This window comes from Erpetoichthys calabaricus, chromosome 13, assembly GCF_900747795.2.
Source record: "Erpetoichthys calabaricus chromosome 13, fErpCal1.3, whole genome shotgun sequence".
Taxonomy (NCBI): Eukaryota; Metazoa; Chordata; class Cladistia; order Polypteriformes; family Polypteridae; genus Erpetoichthys; species Erpetoichthys calabaricus.
The window spans coordinates 7,856,538-7,862,537 of NC_041406.2; the positions used below are offsets into that span (position 1 = coordinate 7,856,538).

Genomic DNA, 6,000 nt, shown 5'->3' on the forward strand with positions numbered 1-6,000 from the left:
ACAAAGGAAAATGTGTGTAAGAGTCACAACCTGCACATACCGATGTTCTTGGGGGGTCTCTAGTCGTTGTGAACGTATATTCTGCCTACCCCTTATTTGCTCGCCTGCTTTGGTTCAAATCCTGAACCGGGTTCTATCTGTGTGCAGCTGAGCTCGAAGTTCATGCTTGGGATCTTTCCTTCTTCTGCTCAGGTTCTTCTTTCAGTTCACAAAGTGAGCTCAGCCAACATGCTGTGAACGCGCGCGAGTGCCTGTGCCCGGCGCGACTGTCACCGAATTAACTAAAGGACAGATTTATGTTAATCAATTTCGATATGCTTTACCTTAAGGAGTGTTTAAACAAAAACATGGCTTTGTTTGTTCTAGTTATGTACTGTATATAGCGATGTTGTAAAAATTGTATTTGCATCTCTCTGTGAACTTGTCACAGCGCTCTGAGCCGGCGCTAAATGTAAAAATAAACGGAATCGAATTGCGTCCCGTCCAGAAGCGGCCAGCGTGTTGCGCCCGATTCTAAAGTTCTGTAATCGCGTGAACATCAACTGGGCTAAGCGGGTACTGAAAGAGGATTGATTACTAAGCTATATGCGAGTGTCTATTTATTTTAAACAATTTATATTTAGGTTTACATGTATTCAAATTCCGATACCAGACAGAGTCGCCAAACCTAGTCCGACAGAATTGGGCGCAGGGCAGGAAACGGTTTTGGACAAGGGCACTCAAAACAAAGGTGTCAGAGTGGTTCTTCATTGTGATGCCATACGGGGACCATTTTTTGATTCCTAAAAGTACCATCCAACCATCAACGAACTTTACCAAATGAAGAAAACGAGCAAAGCGCACTCTTAAAAATAAATAAAAGCCAAAGCGGTGGCTCAGGGCGATGTCATAGGGGAACCCGATTCACCCAAAGGACGGTTGCAGAGCGAACCTATAGATGTTTTTCAGGCTCCAAAAATAACCACAAACAGACGATCGTTGATTTGTGAAATACCAAAGGGGTCCTGAATTTAAAAGAACGGTCGCTGTGCGCAATAATATTCATGGCGAGTTTACTCGATCTGTTCGTATCCTGCCAGTTCGCCAAATATACATTAAAGAATTCTTTTATGTTTACATTTTAGGAACCTTTTCAAAGCCCTGACAAGGAATTTCATATACAAAGGACACTTCCCAGAATGAAAAAATCTTTGTCAAGCAATGTTGGTTCAACGCGGAACCATACAAGCCAGTAAAGTGCCGTTATCTTTAAGAGTGCGGGGCCAATTTCGAGTTGCCGACTGAACAACTTGATGTATTGTATCGTTCATTTGTTGCTTTACGGTCCATTTTCTCCTTGCGGTGTCAGTCTGGACTTCATTGTCCTTTCCTGTGCTGTCTTTTTGTATTTCAGTGTGAAGCTGGGGTTAGCGCGGCCGCTTCACAGATCTGTCGCGTCCTGGTCGCCCGATTGTTGTCCCCGTTCGCGCTGTGTCTGCTAAATCCGACTGGCCGGTGAATTAAGCTTAAAGGGACCAATTCATACGCCGATTAATGTTGACTAATGTATGAAAAGGCGTGATGAATCACAAGTGTATAGGCTCGCTAACTGGTTTAGTTCCATCTTCAATTAAATAATAATAATGATGATGATGATGAGACGTTTTAATATAGCGTCTTTCTCATGCTTTGAACTCTTACTCGGTTATCATGTAATCGATTTATTTTAGCCATTCTGGTTCGATGTCACAGCTTGAAGTCGGAAAGCAACCCTGGACGGGCTGCCGCTCATCGAGGCTGTGCTCTTCAGAATGTTCTTGATGGAGACTTGTTCGAAAGTTTGCGTTGCCGATACGAAATGAAGGTTAGCCTATCTGGAGACCGAAAGACCCTGCAAAAATCAGGCGCCTCGGATGCCAGCAGGATTAGGACGTGCAGCATACAGACATACGCGTTTTAGATCGCCTTCAACCTGGAAACATTTCTATAGCACCCCAAGTGACAGACTCGCTCAGAGATCCGCAATGTTCGCTCGTTTATTTTTTCATTTGGGTGAGCTGCGCAGTCAGCAGATGTGGGAACACCAGCGGCAGAAAAAGTTCAAATAGGTATTGCACGGCGTGTGTAATTAAAATGTCATTGCGTTTTCAAATGCATGTAGCTTCTTCGTCCCTACAGATACACGATATTATAAATTATAACTTGCGGCGGCAGTGCCCAAAGGAGACAACGCTGAGCGCTTTCTGGGAAACGATTTTGCATTCTGTTCTCGAGAATAGATGGATAGAAAAAAAAGGCATTAAAATAGATGACTGTGAAGGGCAGTATAAAACAAATACACAAGGAGATGGATAGGAAAGGCACTATAAAAGAGGTAACGCATTAAAATAGGTAGAGAGCGCGAGAAAGAGTCATGGACCGGAAAGGCGCTATAAAACGGATACAAAGCATTAAAAAGACATATATATATATATGAAGGCATAGAGATGGATTGGAAAGACACCATAAAAAAGGTAGATAAAACGCATTAACAAAAGACAGATATGAAGGGCAGCATAAAACGGAGAGAGAGAGAGAGAATGGCACTAAAAATAGATAAAAATCATTAATATATATATATATATATATATATATATATATATATATATATATATATATATATATACTGCGGTGGGTTGGCACCCTGCCCAGGATTGTTTCCTGCCTTGTGCCCTGTGTTGGCTGGGATTGGCTCCAGCGGACCCCCGTGACCCTGTGTTCGGATTCAGCGGGTTGGAAAATGGATGGATGGATATATATATATATATATATATATATATATATATATATATATATATATATATATATATATATATATATAAAGGGCAGAATAAAACAGATTCCTATTGAGATGGATAGGAAAGGCACTATAAAATAAATGAATAAAAAGTATTAAAAACTAGTCTGCTATGTAGGGCAATGTAATCTAGATACATAGTGGGATGAATATGAAAGGCACTATAAAATAAATGAAAAACATTAAAATAGACGTATATGAAGGGCACTATAACTCTATAACTATAGTGATAGAGAGATGGGAAAGAGCACTATCAAATAGGTCGATAAAACGCATTAAAAGAGACAAATATGAATGGCAGTATAAACTAGATACAAAGAGAGATGTAAATTGTGAATATGTGAATTTCCCCTTGGGATTAATAAAGTATCTATCTATCTAAAGGAAAGGCACTATATAAAACAGACAGATATAAAAGGGCAGTATAAAAAGATGGATAGGAAAGGCACTATAAAATAGGTAGCCTTTGGAAAAACAGTATAAAATAGATAGGAAATGTATTCTAAAATAGGCAGATAGATATGAATTTTGGTACAAGACAGATAAAGAGAGAAATGAAACACAGAAGGCACTATGAAATAGGCAGCCAGATAGTAGATGAGAAAGGAAAAATGGCGTAGATAGGAAAGAGATATACAGTCCGACAGATTGTTAGGAAGGGCACAATAAAATAGAGAGGTAAAGACATGGTAGAAAGGGAACTTAAATAGACAAGAAAGGTAGGGCACTATAGGATAGAGAAATATGAAGGGCAGTATTAACCATATACAGAGAGATGGATAGGAAAGACACTATAAAATAGGTAGCCAGATACAGAGATAGGAAAGACAGTATACGATCAATAGATAGATAGAAAGGGTGCTATAAAATAGATATGTAGGGCATAGATATAGAGAAATGGATAGGAAAGGCACTATAAAATAAGCAGCCAGTTAATAAGATTGAAAATGCAGCATAAAATAACTAGTCAGATAAACATTTAAAAGGAACATAACAAATGCACAATTTAGAAAGGAAAAGCAATGTACAAGAACAGTATAAAATGAATACTTAGAGAAATGGATAGGAAAGACACTTTAAAATAGACAGCCAGCTAGACCGCAGGAAAGGAACTCTAAAATAGACACACAGATAGATGTTTAGGAAAGGTAATATTAAATAAACAAGTAGAAAGATACGAAAAACGATACACAAGGGACGTTCATAAAGTTTCCGCACTTTTATATTTTCGTTGGAAACGGTGAAGGCAGGATGAGTAGTAACTGGGCATTAAAAAGTTGGTACGGCGCTGGGAAAATTGCCCCGCAAATGATGGCGACTACAGTATGCAGAAAAGTGATGTCATTTGTTTTTGAAATTCTCAATAAATAGAGTTAGATAAAAGTGCGCAAACTTTCTGAACGTCCCTGACATAATAAGAAAAGTACCTGCATAGCAGATGGCTACGTAAGGAAAGGGCTATGCGATAGATAGATAGATAGATAGATAGATAGATAGATAGATAGATAGATAGATAGATAGATAGATAGATAGATAGATAGATAGATAGATAGATAGATTAGAAAGGCGCTATACAATGGACAGATGGATACATTAGGCGCTCTATAAATCACAGATGGATGAACAGATACATTTAGAAGGACAGATGGGCAGATCGAGAACTTTCAGTGTGAGTCGCCAAATGTTAGACGGACTACCGCAGGTTTGGAGATAAACGCTTAAAGCTCACTTAGCGCACAGAGCGCTTTACATGTCTAAGAAATTTTCAGAGAAAAAGAAAACATAAAAAGCGTGAATCCACAGATGAAAATAAAAAACCAGCAGAACTCAGAAAGCCTCTGGTGCGTCAGGGCTCGACTTACCTTCTCGTTTTTAAACTTTGGTTCCCAGAGTCGGTCGGCTGGTCTGTCGGTCGGTCGGTCGGAGCAGATGGAGCCGCGGCTCATGAACAGGGTTCCGTACTGTTCTGTCTTACTGTGTGGAACTTCTTTGCAGATTTCCAGTGCCGCCCCTTAAATACCCCGCCGGCTGCTGTCGGGGGTGTCATCTGTTTACACAGCACTGACGCAGATGAGAGATCACCACATGCTTTACTGCGTGCTATCGGGGCACGCACGATATATGCGCATCACTCCAGGGGACTTAACTGGAGAAATCTCCTACACACTTGACTCCGCCGTGTTTTAACGACCCCGTGGGACGGAAGGATTATCTTTGGAAACTGCCAACTCAGGATAGCCCTTCACACGTTTTGACAGCCAGACAAAAGCTCACACTATATATTATATGCTCCTTTTAAAGCCTTTATGATGTCTTCAAATATTAAACAGAGTTCCATAATAAATTTAAAAGAGCCCTAAAGGACCGTTTAAAAGCTAAGAAGAACAATATAGAAACGTGCTGCGCGTCTTGCGCGATTGATCCAAACAGCCGAGTGACATCGCGGGGGGTCTCATTTGTGGTTCTAAGCTGGCACTCTCTGTGCAAGTACAGGTCCGAGAGTGAGTTAGTCTGCCCTGCAATGGACTGGCATCCCACCTAGGTCGATCCATTGGGACCCCAAATCAGAGTAACCCGTGCACATGATGGGTAGGGTTTGTTTCTGTTAGGTGGAATTTTAAACAGCAGACCATAACGAGCACAAGAGACAAATCATGAGAGAGAAGTGACAAGACAAACTTCGTGTTATCAATTTAGAATCAAATAAAGGAACCCGATTGACAGTGAGAATGGCTGAAGAGCAGAATCGGCATCAGGGAGGAAAAACGACATAAAGAAAACAAACAAACAAAACGCTGGCCGCGACCATTTAAGAGATGCCACCACCCCGGGGACACACAGACAGTGAGGCTGCCCGGTGTTGCGGGCGATGTGGCACTTTACTGGGTTGACAAAAATACATTTTATTCTGGGAAGGGTCCTTGGCATATGAAGTGGAGTCTTTGGGGTTTTGCTGCCGGTCAGGTGCGACATGTCTGACGAGTGTCGTAGACGTCACGCGCTCTGCAGGACGCTGGTTCTATAATGGCGCTTGACTGGCCCGTGTGGTTCCTCATAGAACCCTTGCTTCATAGAGGAACATTTCGTTATCTGCATATGACGTGAGTTCCTTGGGATTCGAGAAGGTTCTGAATGTGTGGACGAAATAGAAAGCCTCATGTCCAGTAGGCTATGGATACACACAG

General features: G+C 41.2%; 1 protein-coding gene across 1 annotated transcript in view; it reads right to left on the bottom strand.

The window, feature by feature from the left end:
• The window catches only part of LOC114663959 (cholecystokinin-like), a 77,716-nt gene extending 72,898 nt beyond the window's left edge, over window positions 1-4,818 (bottom strand). Inside the window, exon 1 of the mRNA XM_028817923.2 lies at window positions 4,678-4,818. The gene's annotated coding sequence lies outside the window, so the exon portion shown is untranslated. The remainder of the gene's footprint in view (window positions 1-4,677) is intronic.
• Window positions 4,819-6,000: the final 1,182 nt, after the last annotated feature.